The sequence below is a fragment of the Tursiops truncatus genome, chromosome 1 (genome assembly GCF_011762595.2).
Source record: "Tursiops truncatus isolate mTurTru1 chromosome 1, mTurTru1.mat.Y, whole genome shotgun sequence".
In the NCBI taxonomy this organism is placed as follows: Eukaryota; Metazoa; Chordata; class Mammalia; order Artiodactyla; family Delphinidae; genus Tursiops; species Tursiops truncatus.
The window spans coordinates 179016880-179030495 of record NC_047034.1 but is presented as its reverse complement, the minus strand read 5'-3'; the positions used below and the strand labels follow the sequence as shown (position 1 = coordinate 179030495).

Sequence of the window (13616 nt, the reverse complement as noted above, 5' to 3'; positions counted from 1 at the left end):
TCGCCGAGGTTTAACGTTTCTATAAGATTCTGCTCAGCGGCCTCATCCTGGGACAGGCATCTATGAGTCATCGGCTCTGCGGGTCACATGGCCAACGTGACCAAAATAAAGTTTCAGTATTTTAAGCCTCTAGAAAAGGGGACAACGGAGCATACCGGGGGCGGGCAACGACAGGCACAAGCGGGCCAGGCACCCGCTCGAGGGGCCGCGGCGGCGCGGGCCGAGGGGGCGGGGCGCCGGTGAGGGGGGAGGGGAAGGGGCGGGACCTGGCGGAGGCGCGCCCCTCCCCCACCGCCCGCAGCGACGCCCGGACCCCAGGGCCGGCCGGCTCTCGAGCGCGGCGCCCGGCCGACGCCAGCCCCGAGGCCCCCGGCCCTCGCTGCCCCCCGGAAGCGACAGGCCGAGGGATCCCGGAGATTCCGCCGCGTCCTCCACTGCCACCGGGACCCCACGCGCCGGCAGCGGCTTCCCCGGGAACGTCCTTCAGCCCCGGGAGCACGCGGGAAAAGCCCCAACGCGCCAATGAGCGAGCGCCTTCCTCATGACGGTCACGCTCGGGGGCGGGGCTTCCCTTCGCCGCTCCCGAGTTCCGGGAGCCCCCTTTGATTGGTCTGGACGGCCTGGGAAACACTGTAGTAACGCCCAATCAAAACGCCACGTCTCGGCCTCGAGGAAATATTCCGTGTCGGCCCCTTCCTGATTGGGCAGTTCTTTCGTGCTCTGGCCACTGGAAAGCTTTGTTTAGGTCTGGAAGGCGGGCTTTCCTGGGAGTGGGTGGGGAGGGGGCGTTGATTCTTGACCAATCCTTTCATTCCGTTGGGTGGTGACTAGCCAATGGGCCGGATGGATAGGACGCTCCTCCCGGAGAGTAGTGAGACCCCTGGTGCGGGACGATTGGTGGCGGGAGCGATGAGTGGCAGCCGCGCGGCCCAACGGGCTCAGTGCGTGGGCCGCGGGGCGGGGCCAGGGCGGGTGCGCGGCGGCGGCGGGGTGGCTGGGCCGGCGGCGGCGGCGGCGGTACGAGGCGCGCGCTCGGGGTCCCGGTCGCGAGGAGGAGGAGGATGTGGCGCGCGGAGGGGAAATGGCTGCCGAAAACAAGCCGGAAGGTAAGAGCCGGAGCGTGAGGGGCCGGGGGTGGCGCGGCGGGCGGCGGGACCCGGCCCCGCCGGACATCCCGGGCATCGGCGGCGCCGGGCGGGAGCGCGGGGGCGCGGCGGCGGCGGCGGCGGGCGGGCGCCCCGGGCCGGGGAGGGGGCGGTGGGTGGGGGGGCGGAGCGCGGCCGGGTCCTGAGGTGACACGCGGGGCGGCGGAGCGCGGCGCCGCACACCCCCACCCGGGGGCGGGCTGGGGCCGGAGGGGCGGGGGGCCGGCGGGCGGGGGCCGGGCCCAGCGAGGAGGAGGAGCCGCGGAGGGAGGGCCGGCGCCTCCCCCACCCGGACCGGGCATCCCCGCCGCTCCCGGGCCCGGCGCGGCCCCCGCCCCCCGCGCCGGGCCCGGTGGGGGCCGCGGGGCGGAAAGTTTATCCTCCTCAGGCCCCCTCCGGCCCCGCGCCCCGCTGCCCCGGACCGGTCCCTGTCGGGGCACCGCCGGCGCTTAGCCTCGCCGTCCCTGGTTCTCGGCGGCGGGGCCGGGCAGTCTCTGTCCAGCCTCACCCTGGAGCCCCGTGGGCGCCTCCCAGAGCCGGAGGGGTCCCCGCGCTTCTCCCCACCAGGGGGACCCCCTCCTGCTGAGCGTCCCCGGGCCGAAGGGCCTCGTGTGACCCCTCCCCCTTCCGTTCCTGGGAGGGGGCCTGCGCAGCATCCCCGCCCCCAGCAGTCGCTCCCATCCTACTCTTGCCCTTGCACCCCTCGCAGCCAGGAGGGTGGGGTCTTCGTTTCTGTGGCAAGTGATGATCTCCATATTCCCTTGCCCTTTACCTTCTGTGACCCTGATCCTCCTTTGGCAGAGGGGTCCGTATCATCCTCTCATCCTCTGTGGAATCTTTTGGGGCCTCTGCACACCATTTATTGACCCTTTTGTCAGGACAAGGGGACTCGGGCTCCCCATGTTCTTCTTCTCTCACCCAGTGGATAGTGGGGGCCTGTGCAGCTCTGAAGTCATTTCTAAATAGGAAAGCACATACTTCTTACAGATTATGCACGCTCTCCGCACACTTTCCTGGGTTAGGGTGAGCTCATTTCCTGAATACCCTTTGAGTTGCCCTCTCTCTCTTTTGGGAGGAACTGGACATTCCACTGCTCCTTTCCCCATCTGTCTCTCTCCCCTGACACGTCTCTCTCCTTGGAGTTTCTCGTCTGGGTGAGGGTGGTTGCCCCATCAGATATAGGGCCGGGGTCCCGGCAGTGACGGCCTGTGTCTGAGGAAAACGGGTCTATTTTTGCTTCCAGTTTACTCTCGCTCTTAGGTCGGGGCAGCATTCATCAGTTGACGCTACCCTCCCCCCCCCCGAAAGAGGTTCATGTGCCCTTGGCTTTTGGTGTTCGGATTACTGTCTTCTGTGCAGTGAGAACCAGACTTCATACATCCTACATTCAAGAGACTTTGAACCTTCCCTGGAAATAAACTTCCCATTTCTTTTTTAAGAGAACTCATATCCTCCTTATGGCTTCTGTTTCCCAGTCAGCCATATTTAGTGAGCCTGTTACCTTGACTTTTTCTAATTTTCTTAAATTGTATTCATGTTGGCTGGGTAAGAAGAAGCCATATGCCTTTCCATCCAGAAAAGGGAGTGTAGACACCCATGTCGCCCACATGCCATTCGGGAAGAGGTTGCTAGTGTGCTCCTTGTTGTACTAGAACCTTCCTTGGGCCCTGGTGTTGTCTCTCGTGGGATGCAAACATTTCTTTCAATCTTATAGGTTCCAGGTGAAGGGGAAATTTAGATGCTTTCTGTTTTTTTGCTGCTCTGGTTCCTTTTTGGCAAAAAATGATACTATGCATTTGTTTATATGTATATATGCACATAGGCATGTATTTATATGTGAAATCATATCCTTTACTTATACACAGGAAGTTGGAAGGGTTAGATGACTCTCTGTACATCTTGGGTGTATATGGGGACCTTGACGTGTAAGGACATAGCTATGTATCACTGTTGTTGGTAACTCTTCAGGCTTAGAGGAATCAGAAGACTCATTGATAAATGGCCAATTCTTAACCGCTCTTTCCTTTGTCATTTGTACTGTACTGAATAAGCAGAATGACATCCTGAATGTCCACCAAGTCCCTGAATACACAAAGTGTAGAGGGCTTGCCCATGTGCGCCAAAACTTAGGCATTCTGAATTTAGGGGTGGTCTTCTCTGCTTGGTTCTTCACGGGGTGAAAAGTTCCCATCTTGACTTCTTTACTGCCGTGTAGGAGAGAGAGATTTCATGTATTTTGGGCACAGGATAGGGGCAGGTGAGAAGAATATGTGTTTCTCTGACAGAACTAGGAATGAATGGCCATAAATATGTCACTGTTTTATTTTGACCATTTAAATAATTGAGAGAGGTTGTGCACATTAGGAAAAGTTACCTTTGGGAAGGCCTATGACACTTTGTGGAAGGGTGGGAGGGATGATTCTCCAGGTTTTCTCTGAGCATCACAGTTTGTGTATTTGGCCATTTCCCCTTGGCTCTGGGGCCCCTCCCTCCCCTCCCTCCCATAGCTGGAATGGTTGTTGGGTGCCTCACTCAGCAGCCCAGTCTTACTTTGGGACAGGTCGAGTGTGGAGCCCCGTCCTCCCCGACAAGCTTTGTCAAGACTGCGCTTTTGGACCTTGAAGCGCTTTTCTAGCCAGGAGACTCTCTACCTGGGTTACTGAGTCCGGGGCAAGGTTACCTGGAGGATTGCTCAGCATGAGTCGTTGACTTCACGGCTTTGCCCCTCAGTCAGTATTGAGTTATCCGGTGGGTATCATACCCATTGTCTGAAAGTTGTGCTTTTGACCTCAATTTCCTTTTTTTTTTTTTTAAAGTTTTTATGCTATTTCTATTCTGCCTGCATCTATATTCAGTTGGTGGAATTGTGTATTTTTAGGGTGTAGTATTAACGACCCTGGGAAAACAAGAGTTGACTATCTGCTGTATATGTTGGCGTGTTCCCAGTAGAGTCCTCTCTCTTCCAGTGGTGGATCCTCTCCTGCTCTTCCCTGTACCACCGACTGCCTTTTGGAATTTTCCCTGCCCACCAGGGTGCTCCATTCCGAGGGCAGTAGAACGAAAATGGTAAAGGTTAGAGGAACACACTGGAGGTTAGTGTGCAAAGTTAATGTTCCTTTCTTGGAGTTTGATGCAGTTGTGCTTTCTGTGTCACCTGTCCCCGTAGATTATTGGAGATCAGCTTTTTCCTCTTACTTTTCCAGTGCACGGTCAGGTAGACAGGTTCTGTTCTCTTAATGATTTTTCTTTTTTATATCTTTCTGTTAGAGCATCACTCTCCCCTGCCCGCAGCCCCCTCTCCCCTTACCCCCAGCTTTCTGGACAAGGTTGGGTGACCCACGGGACATCTCTTCCCTGGCCTTTTTGAAGACCTGACTTATCCTGCGCCTGGGAAATGTTGGGTTTCTTCATCTCATTGTTCAGTGGATTCAGAATGTTGACGTGTTCGCGGCAACCTGTACTCATGGTCAGGTTGGGTCAGATTTTCCTTTTCCAAACAGTAGGGTTGCTCTTGCCTCCTCTTTGAGACATCTTTATATATCCTGCTTATCCACATTTTTCCATTTCTTTAGTTTTTAGGCTTTTCTCTTAAAATAACCTATTCTTTAGAGTCAGGTGGCATTATTTTAGCTCTCTGTTTATGCTGGGTGTGGCCCCTGTGCCTGGTGGGATTATATTTCTTTCTGGCTGCTTCTCAGTTGGCCCATCTTCTAGCTTAACATTTCTTCCCTTCCTCATTCCTCTGGGCCATTCTTCGTTTCCCATTTCCTGAGTTTTGGGGAAATACATCTTTGTGTGCAGTTGTACTTCTTTCTAATTTCCTTATGGAAAAAGCAACAGAAGGTGATTCTCATGTTCTCTTCCTTTCCCCTCCTAGTTGTGTGCATTGCCTCCTTTGTGGGACCTTTGCATTTGGCCTTTTGGAGAGAAGTTGTTTTTACATCCACGTTCCCATCACTGAGTGCATTCATCCTGGAGACCTTCATTCACTGAGCTTGTATTACGTGCAGGGATCTGTGTGTGCGTGGGGGGGCAGGTTATGTGACTGCTTGAGACCATAGGGGTCTTGTTAGCCTTTTAGTGCAAATGACATCGCTGCGTATCTTGTGCTTGTCTTTTTATGTATTCGTGTAAGGAATTCTTTTCTGAACTTGTTTGGATTGTACTCTTACAAAGAGATAACTCTAATAGTGTACTATCCCATTGAGCTTTTCCCTGTCCCTGCAGGAGTCGGGGTGGTGGAGAGGGTGGAGGGCAGACTGGGAGAAGCACTCAACAGCCTTCCTTCAGACTGTGTGTGGGGTGTGTGGGGGTGTGGGTGTGTGTGTAGAAAAAGTAGTCAGTCTTCTTCCTAAATGTCTAGGTATAACTTCTAGGTCATTTAGATATATGTTGATTGGGGCCCTTGTATAACATCTGAACAGCAGCATAGTGGGGATGGTATAGAACGTGAAATCAAATACATCCTTTCTAGAAGGAAGTGATAGCACATTTTCTCATGATTAACTGGTAAATTTCATATTATCAGCTAGTAAGGACAGTATGTGCTGCTGGTACATTTTCGCTGCCAGGAAGTGTTATATCTAAATTTTACGCCTAATTGTAGTGACCATTCTTAGGCTAGGTATCTGGTATACATATCACTGCTTTTGTTTATTATGTGACTTTTAATTCTTTACACTTTTTATTGGTACTGTTATTTGTGTCTTTTCTTTATTTTGGTAAATAGCCTTATAGTATTTTGGGGTGTAGGTTTGGTGTACCTAATGATGAGAGTAATGATAAAGAATTAACCTGAAGTGCACTTTTTCTTTTCCTCCTATGTTAAATCAGATTTCCCCTCTACAATATCTGTAGAAACCAATTTTGCTAGTGTTTCAGTCTTAAGAAGAGCTCTTGTTTAAGATTGTTGTAGTATGGGGTTTGCCATTGTCCTTTATCTGTGTGAATATGTGACTGAATATTTTCTGTGGGGACAAGGTGATGTGTGTTTCTGTTGTATTTCCATTATAACAGATCATTTTCTAAAATGTTCTGTATCTTCTGGAATTACTTACCATGATCTTTTTTTTTCTTTTTGATGTTCTAGGTGACTTAAATCCTACCTCCCTTTCTTCCCACAAGGTTTGTTTATTGCCCTTCTCATTGTTATTATAATAAAAAATTGTAGATTACTGTATTTATAGCCTTTCTGTCATTCAGTAAAGAGGGATGCCCACCATTCTTTTTGTCCTGTAGTAAGAGGCAGTGTTACTCCTTGTAGGGAGATGGAATGGGATTTAAGCCACAAGGTAAGGGGTGATGGTAGTATTTGTAACTGGATAGCATCCTCGGTGAAACACTGTGTCCTTTTGGCGCCTGGGCCTCCCCGTGTAGAATTTTGGAAATTTTTGTTTTTGCTGCATTTAGCCAACTTCTTTCTGTTTCTTTGCCTTGATAACGATACACTTCTTTGGGCAGAGGCAGCAAGTATGCTACTGATACTTCATTTGGGGCCTTCATTCACGAGGTAGTGTGGGGTCTTCTAATGTCATGCTGCCTGTCTTAGTACCATCTCTGGTCTTTGGTGTCTTTGAGGGTGAGGGCAGGAAGTGTTCTGGCTCCGCTTCTATGTCCATAGAACATGAGTTAGGATGCACGGTCATTCACCCCCTATTCCAGATTATAGTGTGTAATCTGTCTTTCTTTTCTTTTTATTTATTTTTTGAATACCTAATCAGGTTCAGGATATAGTTGATCAGACGCTATTAGATCCCTGTATCTTGTGCCATCCATGGATGTCGTGGCCATCAGTCCTGCGATTAAGATGTGTTACCATTCTGTCATTGGGACTTGTAAACATATAGATGGTCTTCCGTCCTGTGATATTTGTCATGTATTTGTAAGGAGAGTGTTTCTTTGTATATATTGACAAGGACAGCCATCCTTGAATTTTTTATATGGTGGGACGCAGTAAAGGGTGTTTTTTTTTCTCCCCATCAGTATGCTGGCTGTGTATTTCTGAGGTTCTCTTGCATCTTTCTGCTTTGAACGCCATTGCTTGTAGAAGGTCATGGGCCTCCTTGTGTAAAGATTGGTAATGCTTCCTGAGCATTTTTTAGTTCATTACCCTGGACTAAAAAAGAAATATGTACCCCACTGCAAAGAGAGGCCAAGTGTCAGCCACATTACTTCCCTTTTCACTTTTTTTAAAGAGGGTCGTTCATTTACTTTCAGCTAATTGACATACCGTAAGCTGGAATGACCAGAGATATTTTTGAAATGGTTCTTCTTCTACATTCACCCCAGTGTTTTGCTCATTCTTGGTAGAATTGCATGTTCTCTTCCACATGAGTCCCTCATTTGGAAAAGTGCAGTCCCATTTTATTTCTCTTTTTCAGATTTAGCAAGGCCCTTCAAGACATGTAATGAACGTATCCCTTTCTGAGCCTGTTAGGAGAGGGTATCGGCAGGGGAGGAAGACGTGCTGGCTGGGGCTGGACCCCTCACTCTGCTCTCTGCAGTTTGGCTTTGTACTTACAGGTGCCTGATGTGACGTGCCTTCAAGTAAATGTTTGGGGCTGAGTTCTGAACAGTTTTAAACACGTCATCACCTGGACACTGATTAAGTGGCATTAATCTCACCCGTGATCTCACTTCCTAATGTCACCCAAAATACAACCCCCCCCCCCACCCCCACCGCCCAAATCTAAAAACAGCACTCATAACAAAATCCCCAGAAAGGAAACCATGAAGGCCGGCTCTGACCCCGCCTCCTCTGCGGCTCAGCTGCTAGCTTTGGACACGTTGTCAGTCGCTCCTTTTTGCATAGACAGCCTTCAGTGGGGTTGGCAGGTGACACAGACCGTTCAGTCATTTAACAGACCGTGCCGGTCTCTCCTATCTTTCCTTAGCAGTTACCACAAGGTAAGATCATGTATTTAGTCACTTAAAAACACTTGCCAAGTGGATTTTTCCTCCTTTATTTCCACCTAACCTTTAGAATGAATACTGGAATTTGTCTTCTCATGGTAATAGTGAGTTACTGTGTCCCTACTTTTGTGCCCAACCTCTATGAGAAAATGGGGCACTAACTCTCTGAAACGGCAGTCCGACTCACCAGGACTCGGACCTTCTCTCTGTGGCCTGCACATCATTGCGGAGATGACTTATAACTTTCAGCTAAATCTAGTGTCTGTAACAAGTGATAAACCAGATATCTAAGTCTATTGAATCTTTTTTACAGCATACGTTTAACAGTATGTATCTGTGTTATATTAGAATGATATGCAGATACAGCCAGAGGTACTCCTGCAACTAAAAAAAAAGAAAGAGAGAAAGAAAACAAAGGCTTTTTTCTACTTTGAAAAACAGGTACTATCTTTTCTTCCTTCATCAGGGTTGATTTAGATTGCCAGAAAGCATTTCTGAGGGTACAGCAATACAATCAAGAGTTAGTCTTTTTAAAACTTAGATTTGGTTTTTAATTCTTAGCTGAAAAGTTATTTTTATTTATTTATTTATTTTTGCGGCATGTGGGCCTCTCACTGTTGCGGCCTCTCCCGTTGCGGAGCACAGGCTCCAGACGCGCAGGCTCAGCGGCCATGGCTCACGGGCCCAGCTGCTCCGCGGCACGTGGGATCTTCCCGGACCGGGGCACGAACCCGTGTCCCCTGCATCAGCAGGCGGACTCTCAACCACTGCACCACCAGGGAAGTCCCCTGAAAAGTTATTCTTGAGGAGGTATGTGCCCCACTGGTTTTCTGGGGCACATGGATATCAAACCATTTGGAAGCAATAAAAAGAAATTGGTACAAAGTGGGAGGTTATCAAAGACAAGGAAAAGATGCGATAGTGAAGAAATTACCCATTTATTTTATTTTATTTTTTTTTACCCATTTATTTTTAAAAAATAATCTCAAAATGATGACTGTGATTGTAAATTCAGAAATTCTAAGGAAAAAAAATGGAACGTTGGTATGGTTACCATGCTGAAATCGGCAAATATACTTATTGTATGAAGAACACTCCCCAAAATGGGGATGCTTAGAAGATAAAGAAGTTGATGGGATTGGTTATTTTAAAATGTTAAGTGTTTTTTCTCTTTTAAAAAGTAATTGAAATAAAGTAACCCTTAGTTAAGAGAATGTAAACTTTAATGGAAGTTCAGCAGAATGAAACATTTAAAAAGTGAAATTTGAAGATAAGGATTTTTTATTGTGAATCCACAAGGGGGTAGTGATGTTCTATCAAAGATACTTGTGGTGGAAATGTGAGATGATCTCTTTTAACATTTTAGATTTTCAGATAAAACCGGTATGTTTGCATTTTAACTTAATAAGATCTTTTTAAAATGTTTATTGGCAAAATTGTTTACTGCTTAAATTAAAAAAAAAAATCCGTTTTGGGTGAATGGCTATTTTAAGCCATGTGAGTGGTAAAGAAGAGAAAATGTCCCTGTAGTTTTGTGCTCTGGAGGGGTGATCGAGGCTCTGAGGGTCACTTATTTTCTAAGACTGTAATAATCTTAAGTTTCCTGGGAAACATTAGGAATCTAGGAATCAGTTACTTAAGTGTCCTGAATAATAGGATTTTAGTAAATTGTGTCTAAACTTCATAGACGTTTGTAATACTAGTTGTATTTTTTTTTTAGTAGTTGTATTTTAAGTTCTGTCAAGAGATGAAAAATGTGAACAGTCCACATACTAGCTATTCTTAATAGTTCTAAGTAAATCAGTTTTTTTTTTGCAATACGCGGGCCTCTCACTGTTGTGTCCTCTCCCGTTGCGGAGCACAGGCTCCGGACGCACAGGCTCAGCGGCCATGGCTCATGGGCCCGGCCGCTCTGCGGCATGGGGGATCTTACTGGACCGGGGCACGAACCCGTGTCCCCTGCACTGGCAGGCGGACTCTCAACCACTGCGCCACCAGGGAAGCCCCTAAATCAAATTTTTATAATCTCTTTTTTTATTAGTTTATATTACATCATTAGATAAAAGCATTTTTTCCCCTGTTACATAAAACTTGCCTGAGGTCACTGAGTCCCACCCTGTATATTCAGAATTGTTTAAATATTAGGCATGGGGCTTCCCTGGTGGCACAGTGGTTGAGAGTCCGCCTGACGATGCAGGGGACATGGGTTCGTGCCCCGGTCCGGGAAGATCCCACATGCCGTGGAGCCTGCGTGTCCGGAGCCTGTGCTCCGCAACGGGAGAGGCCACAACAGTGAGAGGCCCGCGTACCGCAAAAAAAAATTAGGCATGGTTTGGCAATGCCAGATAGGTTTTAGTGAAGAACTAAAACTATGTTGTGTGCTCTTTTTTGAATGTGATGGCACACGGCGGGAGGAAGATTTAAGATGCGAATGAGACTTTGTTCTTATTTAGAGACATAGCTAACCATACTTTAAAAAAAATAGTACTTTTAACAATAATATGAAATATTTCCGTGGTTTAGAAGTTATGATTGTTCATGGCATATGCCATGTGTATTTTTCATATTTGGCCTAGGGAAAAGGTTGTTAATGTGGTTCTTTCTCTCTCTCTCTTCTCTCTTTTTTCCCCTCCCTTGTTTTGAGCAAGGGCTTTTTCTATCTTATATCCTTTATTAAATGACTAGTGGCTTAACATCCCCAAAGATGCACTGTTTCTTCACAGACTACCCTGAGCTCTGCTGGGAGCTGAACTATGACGTCAGCGTTTTCATTCATGAGTTTGGTTCTTCCAAATCTCTTCTCTTGTTCTGTGTTCCCAAGCTGAGTTCTGGCACATGGACAAATCAGTTTACCATCAGCCCATAAATCAGCGATAAAAGGTAAAACAAAAGATAAGATACTGGAGTTGTTTCAACAGAGCTGGAGTTGCTCATGCTGATTTGCATCAGTGTAGCTTGGACAAGGTTTCTGGCGAAACAGATTGAATCCTAAAAACAGTCAGTTTAATTATCTCATGATTTTGTGGATTGAGCTGTGTTGTGAACATATTGACACTACATTTTTGTTCTCCCATGAAGTTCAGGGTGCTGTGCTGTAGCTCCTTTGTTATAAAGCAGCATTTCTGTTGTAATTTGGCTAAATCAGAGGATTCTACTTTATTTCAGAGAGGTTAGGCCTGCAGATTAAATTATATTCTATGCAAATTACTTTTGGAATACATTTGGTTTTTTTTGAGGGGGGAGGGATTCTCTTCCTCTTGAAATATTTTAAATAACTATTGTTTGATACTTAGAGTTTCAGTATGTTGTGATTATAATTATGTAACTGGCATGGCAGCTCTTGTGTCGGGGTTGGGTTTTATCTTCCTAGATCACATACTCCTGTAGCTGTTGACTCTAGCTTCTCCTCCAGGGAGGTCACTGCTTGTAATTTAGTGCTGCGTGAGAGCAGTTCTTGAAGAAATCTTGTTTGGAGTTTGCCTCTGCAGGGCCGTGTTGGAGGCTGAGCCTCTGGCGTCTGGCATCTTTCGGGCCTCCTGTAGTTGATGAATGGTGAGCTATAAAAAAAAGTTCATTTTCTCTGGTTTCTTGGGGGTTTGTTGACTTTCCAGTTATTTAATTGCCAAGAAACATCTAGAAGTAAAATGTGTTATATTTAAAAATCATTTTGGCTCAGTTACAATTTATGGTTAGAGATGATTCAAATTGCAACCATTTTGATTGATACCCAGTGTTACTCCTGAGATGACTTTTTAAACCTCCTGACAACTCAGAGATATTGTCTTCTCCCAGCCTTAAATGAAATGAGAGCTTGGTGTTCCTTTAGGTTGAGCCAAGTTTTCTGGTGGGGAACAGAGATTCGTGGTCTGTTATTTAGCTTCCTCCTTTAAGTAGATGCTCTGAGGAAAAAAATGAGAGCAAGTAGACATGCATAAGCATTTGAAGCTGACTTAAATGACATTTATTATTTTCTCTAAGAACTGAATCATTTTAAAATTATTTAAACACAATCTCCAGGAAGGAATCTAATTGTAAATACTGTTGAAGAAAGGAATAGTTAATGGTAGAGGGTTTCCGTAAACACGCAGTCATTTTCAAAACGGTGTTCTACTGTGTACTGCTGTAGGATTTATGAAAAGTTATGGGTTTTGATATCAGATTTCAAAATGTTGGGCAGCCTAGCTGTAGTGCCAGCAATATCATTTTTGTCTTACCCTGAACCAAACAGTGCTAGATGAGTCCTCTGGCCACAAAGGCTTAGGTTTCCTGTATGGCTTTGAGAACAAGTCCACTGTGGTTCCCAGCGCGTACTCTTCTCTTTCAGTAGCCAGGAACACTGGCGAACAGGAGCAAGGACCCCAGCTAGAGGTGTATTTGCTGTGCTTGCTGCCACTTCTGTAGGCTGGGTGCTAGGAGCCTCTCTCCCTGGCCTCTGCAGCCTTCTCTTCCTTACCAGATCCTACTTCGTCACTCTTGATTCTGGCTCAGCATCTCATCTTGCTTTTCCTAGGCTTCTGCTCTCGTGTAATGAGTTAGTCGGTCATAATTTTAAGGGGATTCACGTGTTGGGTAGAGGGTAGTCCTGGCGACAGCCTCTAAAGTTCCTTCCCAATCTGACTTATGATGCTAAGAAAACGAAGTTGCATGTGTGGGATTTCGCTTCATGGCTTGCTGTGCTGGTGTGCAGCTGTCTTATTCTGTGTAACTCTCTTTTCCTTTTGAGGTACTTGCTCCAGGTCAGGCCGTCTGTGTACGAGGAATTTGAACTATAGTCACCGAGGTGCCTCCTTTCTGGTATACGGAGAGGGCTTAATTTTTTAGGTCTAACACGTTGCGAGTTAAAAATTGCAAAAGAAATTGTTAAAGTTGTTAAAGATGCACAGCACAAAAATGTTGATTCTGCTTAGTTCTTCCCTGTGACACATTTCAGGTCTTTATTCTGATATGGATGAGAGTTTATAGTGTTGGAAAAACAGACTTAGATAACACACGATGACAGATGCGAGAGTGTCTGCTAACCTCAGACATTTATGTTTAAGGTAGTATTATTTATATTCATTTAGCTTTATTTCCTGGAGTTGATTAGTATAACTGTTATTAGGATGTATCTATTGCTAGACTCTTCCTACTAAGAAAGTCTTGTGGATTGGGGAGTTTCGGTGAGTCCACTGTAATTGATCATATAGCATCTTCACTTGTGCATACTCCCCGGGCTGCTCCAGGCCTGGCGTTTGGAGATACCTTGAATATAATTTAGTTTTTGAAAGTTTCTTTCATATTTAAAGATACTGAGGGTCAAGTTAAAGTTCCCGGTGTTCTTGGCAACATTCTCTGCCTTATCCTTTCTGTCTCTGCCATTATGAAATGTGCTGGCTGAATCATTTGCTTTGACAAAGCTTCTGATGGAGGTCTCTTCCTCATTTAATTTTATCAGTAACAGGCTGTTGTGCTTACAAAGAGAGCTATAACAAGCGGAAGGTGACGAGTGGGTACTCAACATTTTTGAAGTACTTGTTTTTCTTCCTAGGGGTCCTCTAGAAATTGATCATGGATTACTTG

At 46.6% G+C, this 13616-nt stretch overlaps 1 pseudogene; it reads left to right on the top strand.

The window, feature by feature from the left end:
- The first annotated feature begins 946 nt into the window (after positions 1-946).
- LOC101317034 (calmodulin-binding transcription activator 1-like) overlaps positions 947-13616 on the top strand; it is a 103518-nt pseudogene continuing 90848 nt past the window's right edge.